General features: G+C 46.9%; 1 long non-coding RNA gene across 1 annotated transcript; it reads left to right on the top strand.

Moving 5' to 3' along the window:
* Positions 1–10: 10 nt before the first annotated feature.
* LOC148122722 (uncharacterized) lies at positions 11–15,019 on the top strand. The gene is made up of 2 exons (XR_015737526.1): positions 11–402; positions 10,582–15,019. It is a non-coding gene; the product is annotated as an uncharacterized LOC148122722 (long non-coding RNA).
* The last annotated feature ends 2,232 nt before the right edge of the window (positions 15,020–17,251 follow it).

The raw sequence follows: 17,251 nt of genomic DNA, 5'->3' as shown, positions 1-17,251 counted from the left end.
GGGGCGGGGAGGAAGGGGGCGGGCAGAAGTCCTCCGCACCCCGGCCCGGCGGGAACAAACTGCCGCGGTGGCGGGAGCTAGGCTCGAGTGGCTGGAGGCGGGTCATCCTTCTCCTCGCTGTTCCCGCAAACCCATGGTCCCCTGGAGCCACAGCCTTCAGTGCTCTCAGCTGCTGGGAGTCAAGGCTTACACTGGTACAGCTGCAGCTAGTGGCCGTGGCTACGGACCTCCTCCCCTCATCTCCCCAAGGCGTCACCCAGGCCACCCGGGTAGAAGCGCCGTCGGATCACGACTGAGCCAAGGCGGAGAAGGACCTCCTAGAGTTCCAGGGGTTTCCAGCAGGCTGGATGGGAGAGTGATCCGGAGGAGCAAACTTGGCGCTGGAAGATCCGACTCAGAGAGGTGAGAAATTTCTGCTGTGGTCTTGTCTTTCCCCTCCGAGGCCTTACCACTATTCCCGGGAAGTCCCAAGGAGAGCACCGCCTGCTCCGGCTCCCCTTAGTGACTGGTCTTCGCGGTCGCCGCATTCCCCGCACGCCTGTAGTCCTTAGCTAGGGTTTGCCTAGCGCTCTTTACCGTCCCACCATCTAAATCTCTGTAATCGTCTCTCTTGACCCCTGTGAATCTGTTTGCATTTCCTGCGGAAACTGTGTTTGCCTAGATGTTTGTTTCTGACAATCTCGCTCATAATTTCTGGATTTAGGTCTTACAACAAGCTCCCACAGAGACCTCCCCCTGTTGAAATTTAACCTCAACCCTGGGCCAGTGTTGCCTTTTTATCTGTGGACCTTTTGCACAGAAAGTTGCTCCAGTGTGCTCTTTTCACCAGCCGGATTCCTGCCCATTTTGTTAGGCCCCTCTTCCCTATTCTCCCTCTAGGACCCAGAAACAAGTCGCTACAGTTTATAGTGAGCCCATTTCAACCTCCTGGGGCTGGAAGGGTTTGGCTAAGGTGAGGCTAAGAACTGGACAGTATACTGATTGTTCCCAACAGCGCCGCGCAGTGGCCAAGGCAACGGAGGCTTCCGTCCCTACTGCATCCCTTAGTCCAAAGCCTCTGTGACCCTCGTTAGGTAACTTCCCTTCGGAGTCCAACTTTCCTGGTTTGCAGCGCAGTTAAGAGCAGGGCCACAGGAGTTAAACTGCTGGGATTCCAATTTTGGTTTCGCCAGTTACCCTTGTATCTCCTGGCTAATTTTAGTAACTTTTTTTGCCTGTCTCTTACTCGAAAATAAAATTTAGAACACTAACTTCAAGCCTGACCTGGTGGTAACCCACTCCATGGGTAACTCCAGTGCTCAGAATGCTGAGGCAGGAGGTTTGCTTCACATTCCAGGCCAGTGGTACAGAATGAGACCCTGTCCCAGAATTAAGTAAATAAATAAAATAAGATGAATTTACCTTGCAAGCAGTACATAAAAGCAGTCACTATAAGTCACTGGTTATGTATGTAGGTTCTAGGTACCCTATTCTCTGGGAGAGAAGGGTGTCAGGAAAAATGCGGTCTCCCATCTGGTTCTCAAGTCCTGGTCCAGCTGGGGACTATTAATACTACAGTAACATCTCCAGACATTGTGTTGAACTCTCTCTCTCTCTTTCTCCTATCTCTCTCTCTCTCTCTCTCTCTCTCTCTCTCTCTCTCTCTCTCCCTCCCCCCCCCGTGTGTGTGTGTGTGTGTGTGTGTGTGTGTGTGTGAGAGAGAGAGAGAGAGAGAGAGAGAGAGAGAGAGAGAGAATAAGCTGAAGCTATAAGGAGAAAATCTGCAGCCTTCCTAGGCTGAATGCAAGAAAACACACATAAGAATGGAAGAATCCCTTTAGCTAAGAGCAACCTGCATCGATGATGGTAGGAATAGCTTCTTAACTTTTGAGAGCAAATTCTCCAAGCCCCTCTGGGACCTTTGACCAAGTGGACCCACTTAGTGTGCTGCATTTGCATAAACAAAGTGTCTCTGGGAAACAGAATAGGTCCAGCCCTCAAAGCAGGGACAGTAAATTGAACAGAGACTTGTGGCCCTGGAATTGGAATGTTCTGGCAACCACACACATACTTCAAGTTTGCTCCCTCCCTCCCTCCCTTCCTTCCTCCCTCCTTCCCTCAGGAACCCACTCAGATACTCTACACCACTAACCACATCCTTACTCCTACCCAGCTATATTCATCTCTACCCTGGGATACCCAGCTAGTGTCCACTAAAGAGAGGAAAAACCCCTGTTGACTAGTCAGTTTCACCTTCACTTCAGAAATGGCAAACCCATAAATAACCTCCTGTGTTGCCAGGGTTTTCTGATATTTCAGACTCATGGTTGATATTTCAGCTACATGGTTGGCCTCAGGGTGGTGCTGGCTAAAGCGTTTGTTACCGGGATATCCTTTAAAAGACTTCATGCAGACACCACCAGCTCTTGCTGCCAGCCACTGCATCCTTGCCCTTCCACTCATTCACTGAGATTGAAGCTCAAGCTGGGAAAAGCAGCCAAGAACCTCCAGGCTTCTATTCTGCTGGGCAGTAGTGGGGCACCACCTTAAATCACCCAAACTTCACCAACACTTTAACAGTAGTGGAAAGAAATGGCCCGGGCGGGATGGGACTTGGCAGGTTTTTGAGGTGTTCTTTCTTACAGCCCACCTATCCCAGAACTCATCTATTAATCCAGACAGCTGCTTTTCAGACCTTGCCCCTTACCTAGCGAGATGTGTCTGTGGCACTTTTACCCCCTTTTAAGGTTCTAGACCAGTTTGTTTCAAACACTGCCCAGAGATGAGCCACCAGAGACTGGGAGAAGCGCTACCCTAGGATTCAGCGGCCCCTGCCTTTCTCACCTTCAGACTCAGCCTGTCACACAGTGGTGCCTTCCCCCTATGGGAGTTTGTTGTTCTCTGGCCAAATATCTGTGCATGGTCGGTAAAGCCTGGACTCCCATGCCTAAGACAACCCCAAAGGAGCAGGAAGCGTGAGAGGGAGCGGGTCTTGATTACATCTTTCTAGTTAAGCCCCAGAAGCCTCCACCTGCCTCACTGCCCATCGGTCCAGCTTGAGCAGCCTGGAACAATTGAGAAGTAGCTCCTAAGGAGATGGTGTATCTATCTATGCAGAGTCTTTCATTCCAAAATGCTTTTAAAACCGGCCGGGAGTTGTGTTCGTTGTGAAGTATGTATTGCTCCCAGTGGCTTCTAAGCAGTCTATCTCTTCAGTCTCTCTCTCAAGGTCCCTACAGAGAAGCCATTCTCCGTGGATCCCAGACAGGAGCACTCTCCCAAGATTGTATGGATATAATTAAGTCAATGACGAAACTGCTAAAATACTGAGCAGCTGTTGGGGAGTTTGTCCCCACTCTAGGCCTGCAGTTTTCACATTTGGAGCTCCAAGAGTGAGTGCCCTGGCCTGCCCGCCAATGCTAGGCTGTGGAAAGAGGCTGAAGCTGCACAAAGCATACCATGTCCACGCACTTCTACACACTTATTTACCAGCTGACCAACCTTCGGGAAAGTTGCAGAGTCGATACTAGCCTCCTCCCCATCTCCAACAGCTATAGCCTTGTTTTGAGAATGAGAGGATTGTTCGGCTAGAAATCACAGCTCTAAACCTGCTTTGGAATCTAAATTTCCCTTAGCTGGATTTGGAGGCAGAGACTCCAGATCCTGTGACTGCAGAGACGGACTTAAGGAGACATAGACACAAAGCTGACAGATGTCTGGTCTCCAGTGTGTGCACAATGATTTCAGCAGTCCAGCAGCCCAACCCCAGGTGCCTCTGCTCTATCCCACAGCTCAGGGTAACAAAGTCACCATCTTCCTCTGGTTCCATTATTCCTGGCCAAGATCGCCTCTGAGCCATCGATTCTCAGACAAAGTAGTGAGAGGCTTGCTTAAAGCTCCTTTGACCTACTCTGCTGCAGTGGTTGAGACCAAGGCAAGCTATGGATCCTGTAGATTCCGGTTCGTGGGAAGAGGGTTGCAGGCTCGAGAGAGGGTAAAAACAGCGCCACCCCCAAACCGCTACGCTGAGATGCCCGCTCAATTTACTGAAGAGCTCAAGGCTACTGGATTATATAGAGAGAACAGGGTTGCGGTAGGGTCAGTAAATTGGGAAACTTCCAGGTGTGCTGGAGTGGATGCCCTGGTGGTGGATTCTATGGGCCCTAGGTCTGAGGGTCTGTATATCTGTCCGGGTATGTGTCCTTTCTTTCCCTCGTCGAATTTGCTCAGTGTGATCAATAATGCCCCAGACGGCAGGCGCCGGTCCCCTTGGAGACTTCCACTACCGACCTCACACGATGTTCACAGGGCCAGAGTGACCCGAGACTTCCCTGGAAAACTGTCTATTCAAGCTTACTGCGTTTCTCTACAATCTGACGAGCAGAGACTAGGTCTGGGACTTCGGAGGAGGAAAGGGCCGTGTGTTAGCTTGCAGATCTAGAGAAGAGCGATGGGAATTTGGGAGACGCAGAGTGAGGAAAGCTACAGCGCTGCCCCAGAGCCGGGTGGGCACCTGCGCGACCTCCTTCTTACCAGTTGCTAGAACAGCGGCACTCCGGAAATGGACCGCTCTTCTAGCGTCAGGAATTGGGATAAAGCGGAAGGGAACTGTGCCTAGCCTTGGGAACTCAGTTACATTTCCCCTTCGCGAATGATTGGTGAAGTGGTAGGCCATCACATGGACAGGGAAATGCTAACGAACTTCCAGGCTTGGGAGGTGTTAGCGGAGCCTCTTTAACCCAGAGGAAGCTGACTGAGGGACCAGGCAGAGCCCCGGCCTAGCTGCTCAGACGCTATGATGGATTCCTGGGGAACAGCGACCTCTGGAGGAGCATTGCATCCACGCAAAGTCAGGAACTGCTCTCCAGTTTGATACCAAATCGCCATCTTCCCATTCCACCCCCATTCACTTCTTTGGCAATCATCCAAAAACTTGGAATGGCTGGACTCTACGTTTACTCACCTTGGCGGCCTTTCCCAACCTATCGGCATGCTTCAAACCCCTCCGAAACCTCCTGAGAGAAGCCCATCCTACCCGCTTCCTGCTCTGAGCTCTTCAAAACCTAACTGCCTGGACCCTCAACTCCAGCCCTGCTCCACCTGCTTCCTGCCCCACCCATTTTCAAAGAGACCGTTAATCTCTCCACACCCACCCCTAGAGTGCCATGCGAAGTGTGCTCCCCCCCACCCCACCCCACCGCACCCCATGCCCATCTCGGTAAAGGAAAGCTGAAGTCTAAAACTAGACAGTGAATTTTTTAATTGTCAGTGTGTTTGTTATTGTGAGGTAACATACTTATTAAAGAAAAAAGATAATACTAGAAAATAATTGCATATGCCTAAAGTAATATGGTGTTTCAGAGGTGAAGGGAGCAGCTGAGTTTATTTCTCAGTGGGTGGAAACCCCATGGTGAGATTTTAAAGACAATGATCTCGCTGGCTTCTAAGGACCTGTATCCACAATACATTCAGAGACAGGTCGTTTGCACCAATTCTCTTGTGGGTCTGTGAGTTTTGCTAATAATAAAATCTGGCATCCTGGGCAATTTTTGGTGGGTCCTGCCCTGGTGGTCTGTCACAGAATGTGTCACGTTCTGAATTCCCTGTGGATTGTAGATTTTTCAAAGCTTGGTTTTCATATGAGGAAATGGAAACGCAGAGACAAATGCATTTCTTGAGAGTCCCACAGCAGATTGGCAGTAGAGGTGAAAACTAGGAGCTTAGTACTGAATTTCCCAGGCCGGAGTTCTCCCCATCGCCTGAAGGAGAACCACATACTGTGCGGATGGGGCTCTGCTGGTGGGGAGCCTAGAGGGGATTTGGGGATACAGGAAAGAGGAGATGAGGAGGGAACTGGGGAGGGGGCTCACTGCTCCAGAATAAGACCATAAAGAATGCAGACAGGGCAGTCATGTTGAGACATCAGAATCCCCCTACCCTCACCCCCAGCTAAAGACCAGAATGAGTTGTTCTGAAAGGCTCCAATATTCAGGATTTGACTGAATGTTTTATGTGAGCAAGTGGCCGGGGCTGGAGATTGGGAACAGCTTTAACCTAGATAAACATCACCCTCTTCCATCAACCATGACTTCTTTGCCCATGGAAGGAAGGGACTGAGATCTTTTCTGCTGATCCATCCTTGGGTGGACCCAGAACCACTGAAGGTGGCCTCCTGGTGCAGAAAGGAAAGTGTTGACTTACAGTTGATTTGCCTGAGCCCTCAGAGATCCCTGCCCAGCTTTCTGAAACATTCCCATGCTTACTTCTCAGGGAGGTGTGCTTGTGTCCCGAGCACAGGAAACCAGAGCCTGGGGCCGCCTTCTCATCCAGCCTCACCTCCAAGCCCTGCTCTCTACCTAACCTGATTGATTTGCCCTTCCCTGTTCATCTTCAGCCTGACTCATTCATTCTTTCTGGTCTTTCTTAATCTATTTTAAAAGTTGCTTTTTTTTTGGAGTCACTTTCCCTACAATACCTTAGGCCTCCCACACTTTGAGGGGCTCCCACTCAAAGCCATAGCTCCCCTGCTGTCAGGTGTGCTATCCAGTCATTCTTGTGGACTGTAAGCTCCTTGAGAAGAAAAATTATGTTATTTTCATCTTTATCTTTCCTCTATAAAATGAGGGCAATGACTGTGCCTACCTCGGTGAGATGTTATGTGTACCAAATAAGATAATGTGTATGTGTACTTAGCCCGGTCCCTTTGAAAGGGATCCATAAGTATCATGCATTGTTATTGTTAATAAGTTTGTCCTCTTCCAGGTACAAAGCCCAACACACACTAAGATTTCAATGGTGTTGGGTATGTGCATAGTGAATTAAAGGTAGAATGAATTTTGTGACTGATCTCTTCTGCTTGGTCTCCCCAGACAGCAAGTTTAAAGTATAAGCAGAATTGTGGGTACTTTGAGAATAAAGTTGTTCCCTTCATCACCCATCATTGAAGGGAAGAGAAACTCGTTTCCCCGGACAGACTCTGTAGCAAAATTTCTGGTTTCAGAACTAGAATCCTTTCGTCAGTGGCAGAAACAAGACTGGCCCTTATGCCCTTTGCACAGGGTCTGTGCAGGAAGATCAGTGATCTCAGAAACCAAGAGTCTTCTCTCTGACTCCCCAATCTGTGAAATTAAACTGAAATGAAAAGAGGGAAACAGGGAGAGGTCTGGGCACATCATCCCAACTCTGCCTGAAACTGAAATCCTTGGCCGTGATTCCTGGCCCCAGCCTTCAGACTTCTCCTTTGTGTGCTTTGCTTCAGTCTCTCCCTGTTTTGTTTTGCTTTGGTTTGATTCGCCATCTATGTGGTCTAGTGGGTGTGTCCAGCTCTGTTCTCTTCCCACTTAGCTCCAGGAGCAGATAAGCAGCCCAGCTAGGTTCAAGCACAGCATTACCAGTCCAAAGCCCAGTGACCAGTCAAGCAGTAGATGACCTAAGCTGAGCCAGCCACCCCTACTGTATACCTAATCTGAGTCAGTCACTCCTACTGTATACCTAATCTGAGTCAGTCACTCCTACTGTATACCTAAGCTGAGTCAGTCACTCCTACTGTATACCTAATCTGAGTCAGTTACTCCTACTGTATACCTAATCTGAGTCAGCCACTCCTACTGTATACCTAATCTGAGTCAGCCACTCCTACTGTATACCTAATCTGAGTCAGTCACTCCTACTGTATGCCTAATCTGAGTCAGTCACTCCTACTGTATACCTAAGATGAGCAGACCACTCCTATTGTATACCTAAGCTGAGTCAGCCACTCCTACTGTATACCTAAGCTAAGTCACCCACTTCTACTGCAGTTATGTGAATACTAAGATGTGAGGACCTCTGTTCTCTGAGACTCCAAGATATATGATTCCTGGGATTCTGGGAAGCATCCTTCTCATCTTGGACTGGAAAACAAGTACACAGGCTTGGAGCTGCCAGAAACCATCTTCGCTACCAGGTGGAAAATGCTATCAGATATTGAAACCCACAGCAAGAAAGAGGTGGTCCACAGAGAGTGATAGACGCTTGATAAAATAACAGAACTTGGGGGTGTGCAACCAGTTGTACCTTCCACTTTCCAGAAGCGTGGTGGGTGGGCAATCTTTTATGCTAAGTGAAGTTGTATTGAATTTTTGTCAGCTGAGTTCAGTTTCACCAAGAGCAAAGTTACAGGGAAGATGATCCCTGAACTGCCTGCATAGACTTTTGTTTAAAGGGCAGGAAAGTCAGTGTGTTTCAGCCTCTGATAACGTTGGAAAGCAAGCTGTTATTCAGCTAAAACCCAACCTTAATTAATATAGGAAGGAAGGCAAAATGTCCTATAGACACAAAGGAAAGGCCCAGGGTTGTCAACCTGAAGAATAAAGGGCAGACACAGCCACCCTATCCAGTATGTAGAGGGTTAATCTGGACAAGAGACTTATTTGGCAAAGGAGACTCAGAAAGCTGGAATGAGACTTACAGTCTGTGACCCCTTATAAGGAAAGTGTTCCTGGCATTCTCTTTGGTGGGTGTGGGCTCCCTGTTACTGACATAGGGGCTGGTCAATCACTGAGCAGATGTATTAGTGACCTCCAAGTAAAGCAGGAAGGGTTCGGGTCGTCACAGTATGCTCTTCCTGTAACATTCAGATGATAATCTCTGAAGGCTCCCATTTTCCTTGCTTGTAAAGTAGGCAGCTGGACTTTAGACTAGGACCAAAGAAATTTTAGGTTGTCACTTCAGAGACTTATGAGACCCAGTACTGAAACTAAAGCCTATTGTAAGTCAAGATGTCTGAACAAGGCTCTTTACCAGTCTCTCCAACCTTGCTTGACATGGTGGACAATGCCAGTCAGCTTCACCCTTTTAGGAGAATTCAATGCTTCTCCTTTTGGTTTGCTCTGTAGCTAATGGGAAGCAGTGGAGCCTGGGACAAGAGACCCAGGCTCTACATCTGAAACTGGTTCTTTCTTGTGTGAGCTTAGCTGTGCCCCTACCTCTTCTAGGGCCTCAGTTTCTTCATCTGACAAATTCAAAGAGCATATATCCCAGACAGTCGGGCTCTAGATCAGAACTCGTTGACGGTGCCTCATCTACAATTCTGAATGCAGCAGCCACCATTCAAAGCAATGCTAACTACATTACTATATCACTTTTCCCTTCCCAAGCTCCCCAGATTCTGCCAAAAGAGACTGCCTCGTCCTCCTGCTAGGATATCCTCAAAGGGCTGTGAAGTGGACTGATCCTATGGTCATAGGAGAGTAGTCACAATTGGAGCCATAAGACAAGCAAGTGTGTCTGGAAGCTGAGGGGCTTGAAAGATGGGGGTAAAAAAAAAAATCTTCCACTCGATCCAGGTCTGTGGACTGAAAGGGAGAAGGACCCATCATCATAGAGTGGCAGTCAGCACATAGACCAACCCAGCGTTGGGGAGGCAAGTACCCCAGCTTACCAGATTTAGAGGCCAAAATATCTGACAAGGGGAGCTAGTGATAAACTCTGATGAAGGGCTCTGACAGGAGAGGTGTGAAGTGCATTCTGTGCATGGTCAAGAGGGGTCCCTCTGAGAAATAAAGGGAGGCAGTTAACCGAAGAGCCAGCACATGGCAAGTGGGTGCCCTGGCAAGGGCTGAGTAGGAATTCACGTCTATGGACTGCTTGTGTGCTGCACACGGGTGGGAAGTGTGTACAAGGTCTCCTTGTGGCACTGGTTGAAAGGACTAGAGACAGGGAGGGGTGGGTGGTAAGCAAATGATGGCAGCCCCTAGAACAGAAGAGCATGCAGTGTAACACAGAATAAAGAAGCTCGTGCATTAGCCTGGAAGGAGCTCCAGGATATATTGTTGAGTGAAAAGGATCATGGAACAGTAGAAACATTTATGCTTCCAGTGGTAGAAAGTTTGTTGTTGTTGTTGTTGTTTGGTTTGGCTTGGGTTTTGGTTTTTGGTTCTGTTGTTGCTGCTGTTGTTTTGAGTTTTCTGTTTGTTACTTTGTTTCGTTTTTGAGACAGAGTCTTATTATGTGGCCCTAGAACTTGCTATATAGATCAGGGTAGCCTCACAAAGATCTACCTTCTTCTGCCCCCTGAGTGCTGATATTAAAGGCATACCCCACCAACCCTAGTCGTGGTAGATTTTTTTTTTTTAGAATAATATCTGCCTGCGTTGGTTTGTGTATGCGGCCAAAATACCTGGCAAGCACTCACCCAACTGAGCAGCTCCCAGCCTCAAGGAAGACTTTTCATGAGATGCTTTTAAAGCCCTGTGGATGTATTACATATCCAACTGCAAAGTAAAACAATTTTAAAGAGACAATCGGATCATGGTGATAAATAAGGCTTAGTGCACAGAACACAAGAGTTATAAATCCATGAGTGGGTGCTGGATATTTCCTATGGCACTCCAACCTGAAGAGACAACTGGTGGCTGTGTGTCCTGAAGACAGGACATTGGATGGCTAGGTCTAGGGGGTGCCAGTGACTGTGCCTAGGGGGGCATCAGGTAGGAAAGCAGGCAGGTGTAACTAGGACTGAAAGTCTCCTGTGCTTTCCTCCTGTTCTGTTCCCTTCTGTCTTTAGCACTTCCTTCCCTTTGTCTAGAATGCCTTGAAAACAATCTATTTTTTCCCATCCAGTTTTCTAGGCCAAGAATCCAGTGGACGGAGGAAGAGAAGGCTTCATAGGAACCAGGGAAGCTGTTCCTACTCTCTCTTTCTTCAGATCTCAACTCAGAGCCAAGCTCCTTCAGGAAGCCTGAGTCCATCCTGAGCCCCTTCCATCTCAAATCTGGGGACTGCCTCTGGTAGGGGCTGTTTTCCTCAAGTAGGGCCCAGGATTCTTGTCTCTAGTCTCCTCAACCCTTGAAGATGACAGGCAACGCAGGCCAAAGCCTCAACACGTCCACCCCAGGCTGCCTCATAAGGAAGACATTAGAGCAGAAAAGCCATGTCTTATAGGAGCCTGCTCTCTCTTTCCACCGCATGGCTCCCAAGGGTTGAGCTCAGGTCATTAGACTTGGTGGCAAGTGTTTTCACCCACCGAGCCATATCACCAGTCCTCACCTCATTTGACATGGAATAGAAAACCCTCACCTGCCAGTTACAAAGGCCATCATAGCTTGGCAGAGAGAACTGGGTACGTTCTTCCTGTTTTCATAGGAAGCTTAGGAGGACGTCAGGGTAGAGCCTCAAGATGAGTGAGTGACCAGCTTACTTCCCAACTCTCTGGTATGCAAAGCACTTGGCACACTGTGTGACTGCCTGCCAGACTGTAAGCTGGGACAGTATCTGATTTGTTCCTGAGGTCTCAGCTGTGGAGCAGGACAGAGCCTGGCCCAATCTGGGAGTCTGGGGGAATTAAGAATTCCTATGAAAACAAAGGATGTGAAAAACTTGACTGGGCATCTGAATTGTTGTCTGCCTTAGCCTAGCACCTTTCCCTCAGTCTCCCTCTTACAGCGTAGGGCATTTCTCTGCACCTAGAACTACACAGCCCGCCCTCACCCCAAGTAGAGCAGTGAAGTAGCTACCAAGCACTGCCAAGAGGAAGAGGAAGTGGAGAGGAAGTTGGAGATCTGGCTGGGATGGGAACTACAGTCAGTTTCCTATTCCACAGCAAAAAAGTGGGGTTCAGACTGGAGCAAGGTCATGGTCCCCATCAGGCTAGTGTGGCATCCAAGAGAATCCTGGCTTCATTCCAACGATTTCCTACTTCAGATAAGTGCATACAACATGACCAACAGGTGGCGCTTTTGTCCCCATAAACCTGGTGGGAAATAGGAAGGAGACAAGAGTCCAGGGGGAAAAGACAAACAGGAAGCAACCTGGAGGAAAATGGGAATTGAAAATGAGTCAAGAAAAGAGAAATATAAAACCTGTCACTTGGCTTGAAATGATGCCTTTCAAGATTCAAACTAGGAGTGGGTTCTGGGGAGGGGACTCTTGGGGTGAGCTGAGGAACGTTACTGGTAGCTGGGGCTTTCCATCCAAATTTTCACTTCCACTCAGTTCTTCCTCGGAGGAAGAAGATTGGCCTTGGAGTTAAGCAGACCTGCAGAAAGTCCTGAATCAGTCAAGTTAGTCACTCTGTGGCTTGACCTAGGTAAATGACTTAACTTTTAGAAACTTCAGTTTCCTAATTTATAAAAGGAATGATCTATCACACTTATAAAAGGAAGCTGGAGAAGTGGCTCACTGAGTAAAAGCATATACTAGTCTTTCAGAGGACCTGGGTTTGATTTCCAAAACCTTCACCAGATGACTTACAGCCCCCTTACAACCTTGGCTCCAAGGGATCTGACTCTCTCCCCACTCTTGGGGTGTCTTCACTCATGCACACACCACAATACACATCTACATACACACACACACACACACACACACACACACACACATACACACACACATAATAAATATAAAATATCAAGAGGAAGCTAATAATTCTAAGTGAATTTGCTATAATTTTGTTGTGGGGATTTTGTATCTTTCATAAGTGAGGTTAAATAATAACTTTAGGTTTACATAATAAAATTATTAGGGGTTTTGTTTTTACTTCTTTTTTTTTTTACTCCAGGATCTCTCTATGTAGCCTTGGCTGTCTTGGAACTCACTTAGTAGACCAAACTAGCCTTGAACTCATAGAGGTCCACCTACCTCTGCTGGCATTAAAGACACATGCCACCGCACCCAACTTTATTAGGCTTTCATAATCCCATAAAGTAGATTGAATTGGGATAGCTTTGATTACTTCTGCATTCTGGAACAATGCATATCTCTAGAAAAATAGGTTTCTTGGTGGTTTGGCAGCATTTGCAGGTAAGTCAGTCTAGGGGTGCTCTCTGGGGGCATTTGAGGAACTGCCTCTGAAGGGTTTACTTGTTGTGCTCCTAGAGCTACTAAGCCTAGCAGCCCCCATACATTAATAAAGCCAGACTTTAGTCAGTGGTCAGTTCTTTCTGTGGCTTTGTACGTTTGCTTTTCTCCCCCTGCCCCAAGCATCTTTCTTTTTAAGTGTCTTCCGGTCTTGCCTCAGATCTCCTCTAACACTGTTTACATAGCTTGTGGTTACAAGGGTTTTTCTGAGCATAAGTTTGGCTTAAGGATTTGAAAGTCCGCTTTTTATAAATGCATGGTTTTCAATTTATATACTCATAAGTAGTCTGTAATATTAACTCTCTTCTAGCCTAAGAGTTAGTTATTTAAATAAGTTTTCAATTGTTTTGGAGGCCATGGCATTGCTTTCATTTAAAAGTATACTATAGGAACCCCTGTATCTTGCAAAATCCTCCCTGTCCCATAATATTAGCATCTCCCAGAGCAGCAAGGTACTTCACATGAGCTTCCATAACCCAGCCACACCAAAGGAGGGCCCTCCATTTTGCTCATTATTCTTCTTTAGGTAAACCCGAATTACATCCAGCGATCTGATAATAGCCTGGAGGAACTTCTGTTGACACAACTGTGAGGCCATGGCCACGGGTGTCACTTTCCTATTTACTCAGTTCTCCATGTGCAAGGATAATAATGTTGGCTTCTTTCTTGAGCTCAATCCAAAGGCCGTCAAATTAATTTGACACCATCCTAAGTCCAAACCATCTTCCCCACATTTCCAGTTCTCCTAGATCAGGAGGCATCTCTGTCTGAGTGTCTTTTCTCTCAGCTCCTTCTCCAATGAGCAACATGGCTCAGTAGGTGAAGGGCTTGCCACGAAAACCCAATAACCTGAGTTTGATTCCCCAGAACCTATGATGGAAGGAGAAAACTGGCTTCCAAAACTCGTCCCCTGATCTGCACATGCATACTAAGACATATGCACACACCATGGCACACACCCAATAGCACTCACTCATATACATCTCTCACACACAGAATAATAATAAAGAAATAAAGAATTTTCAGTGGTTCATCTTCCTGCCCAAACATTCACCAGCATGCTGAGCTACCTTCCCAGCTTCTTTGATACTAAACATACTAAACTGAGGAAGTACCTCCAATTCTCTCCTTCCCTACACCCTCCCCCAGGGAAGGTCTACAGAAACATAGCTCTTACTCAACTATTTCACTGTCAAAGTGCATGTTTAGCTTTTCATGTTAAAATAATCATCTTAGTTTCAGATATGTGGTTTCCAAAACAGTTTACCTCTACTGGAACAAGGAAATAAACAAAGAAAAAGGAAGATACGGAATCCAGGAAACAGAAGATGCAACACAGGACAGAGATGAAGGAATGGCAAAAAGAAATTCCCGAGCAACATCTGTACAGCAGACATGGAGAACCACCAGTCCAGACAGAAGCCAGAGGACAGAGAAATATGAGAGAGTTGCCCCCCCCCAGGAGGGCAGACGTGCAGCAAAAACGGTGATGAATTTTCTCATACATTTGGTCTCGTGAAAACTGTAATATTGGAAAGAGAAGGGGAAATCTCTCTTTAGTAGAGAGAAAATGAGTAAATGAAAACAAAAAGACAGATAGAGACTGGAAAAATTAAAACATGGAGCACACAAAAGTGAACATTGTACACTCGTGTTTTATCAGATAACACAGTGTATACAGTATACAAAGTAATTGAATAAATGTTATTATAAAGACGAATTCAGCCCAAAGCTACTGATTTGGTGGCAATAGGAGAGAGATTTTAGAGGTAATTGAAAGTTAATCACTAGAGCTGAGGTGGACTTTAGTGACAGAGCACTTGATTGACATGCTCAGGGCCTAGAGTTGATTCCCAGCACCATGAAAAGAAAAAATGGGGAAAAGGCATTCATTCCTGTCTCAAGAGAGGAACATAAACCTTACAAAACAAACAAATTAGGACTGGACTTGGAGAAGTGCACTGGAGTTATTGCTTGTAGGGTCAGATGCAGAGTTTTTAAGAGCAGTGAGAGACACCAGTTGTGAGCTTTTGATTGCTATTTGACTTGTGACATCATGTGTGTATTTCAATTGAACAAAAACCTAAGTTAAAGAACTAGAGATGTGGTTCAGTGGTGCAGTGCTTGACCAGGGTGTACCAGGCCCTAGGTTCAATCCCCAGTACCAATAAAATAAACATTAAAGTATGCCTTCAGATTAAAATGACTTCTGATTTTCTTTTTAATTTTTATTTTTTATGTATGAGTATTTTTGCCTATATGTATGTATGGATATCACTTGCATGTCTGGTGCCCAAAAAAACTTAAAATAAGATATCAGATCCCCTGGAACTGGAGTTACAGACAATTGTGAGCCACCATATGGGTGCTGGGATCTGAACCCAGGTACTCTCCAAGACCAGAAAATGCTGTTGATTCCTGAGCTATCTCTACAAGCTCTAGCTTCCAACATTGTTTTTCTTTCAAAAAAAAGTTTTAATTTACGTGTTTGAATGTTTTGCCTGCATACTTGTCTGTGCACCATGTACATGCCTAGTGCCCAAGGAGGCCAGAAGAGGGCATCATATTCCCTGGAACTGGAATGTCTGGAGTTACAAACATTGTGAGCCACCATGCAGGTGTTGGGAATAGAACTGGAGTCCTCTGGAAGAGTAGTCAGTGCTCTTAATCACTAAGCTGTCTGCCTCACAGAGCTGGGATGATGCGTGTGAGCCAGCAAAGTGACCCTGGTGATCCCAGCTCAGGTCCTCATGCTTGCATAGGCTGATGAGCCATCTCCCAGCCCATCTCCAGGGCTTCTTAATGGAAGATCTGGGTTACATTCTAGCTTTTAAATATCTGCCAAAATGCCAAAAAGTTAAGACACTTGACATATGACTTTCCAAACTGTAAACTCTCTGAAGACATACACAAGTTTTGTGTCTCTATTGGGCATAGCATATCCATGATGCTGTTGAATAAAATCCTGTCCAAAAGAAAAAGGAAAGAAAAGAAAAAGAAACAGAAAATAAGTCATTCTATGTTTCCAGTTCCACACTGACCTTGTTAGCATTTCCCTGCTTGCCCTCAAATCCTGGGCACCGAGATGTCTGCAGTGATAACAGTGGGATTCAGAGCCAGGCATGGTGGTGCCTGTATGCCTTAAATCCCAGTACCTGGGAGGCAGAGGCAGGTGCATCTTTGCATTCAAGACCAGCCTGGTCTACATAGTGAATCCCAGGACAGCCAGGGCTACACAGAGAAACCCAGTCTACAAAAAGAAAAGAACAGGATTCAGAGCCGTGGGAGCACTTTTTGGCTTCAGGATGGCAAGTGGGGTCTTCCCTTCCCTGGAGATGTCCTGAACGGAGAAGGCATTTGTGAACAGATGCTTGGGGGCAGAGAGCTGGGCAGCCACACCATTTGAAGCAGAAGAAAACATGCATTTTGATCTTTGTGGAGCACCCTTCTCAGAGAACCAAAGCTGGATTTCCTGCTGCCTGCTGGGCCCAGGGTGGACAAGTTTTCTCGGGTGAGGAACAGAGAAATTGCCTCCACTTCCACCTCAGTCTCCTTCTCATGACCTCACAAGTCACTTTGGCAAATAAGAATGGATAAGGAAGTGCCAAAATAGTCAATATTCACTAAGGCAGACAGCATTAGACACTAAGGGGTTCAGTTGTCCAGTCAGTCAGTCCGCAGACAATCAGGGCCTCAAGGCCCAGGCAAATTGGATCTGACCCTAGCTCAAAGCAGTTAGCAGCTAGGAGAAGGCCCTTTTCTAAAATAAATAAATAAATCATGCTCTAAAAAGGGCCTTCTTGCCTTCTCAGATTTTCGCACGCCTTTCTCCTATGAGCTAGCTGCTCACTGGCCACCGTCACCTCCCATCATCACCTGTAGCCTCAAACACTAGTGTCTAGGAGATGAACACCAGGCATATCCCATAAGACAATCCTTGCTTTGTGACACATTATCCTCTCCTTTGCCCTTCCCTACCCCTAGTCAAGATCTACTAAGCTGAGAGCTGAAGTGGAAATCTTGGAAAAGCGCAGCTTTTGGTCAGCACCAGAGACCAGGACAAGGTTGCCAGCCAAGTCTCTCCCTCACCCTCCAACCTTTAAAGGCAGCGATGTTGCTGCCCTGTCCTTGGTGCTGGGCATATCATGAATCAATTCAGTCAAAGCTGCTGCCCAATCCAGTAGGGAAAACAAATGGAAGGAGCCTGTGACTTAGCCTCCCCGTCAGAGCAGAGAGTTTTCACCTTTAGGCTGAGGCAGAAGCTTGGGCCTCTCCTCCAGCATAGTGTGCCCGAATCACTTGAGGATGTTATTGAAATGCAGAATGTTATGATTCAATAGATCTGTACTGGGGCCTGAAACCCTGCGTTTCTAGCATTTCTCCCACTAATAAAGGTCCATGGACCCCATTTTGAGGAAGGGACACTTCACTTTGC

Source organism: Myodes glareolus, chromosome 3 (assembly GCF_982192425.1).
Source record: "Myodes glareolus chromosome 3, mMyoGla1.1, whole genome shotgun sequence".
Lineage (NCBI taxonomy): Eukaryota > Metazoa > Chordata > Mammalia > Rodentia > Cricetidae > Myodes > Myodes glareolus.
Note: the sequence above shows the minus strand (reverse complement) of the source record. Positions and strands in the feature narration are given on the sequence as shown.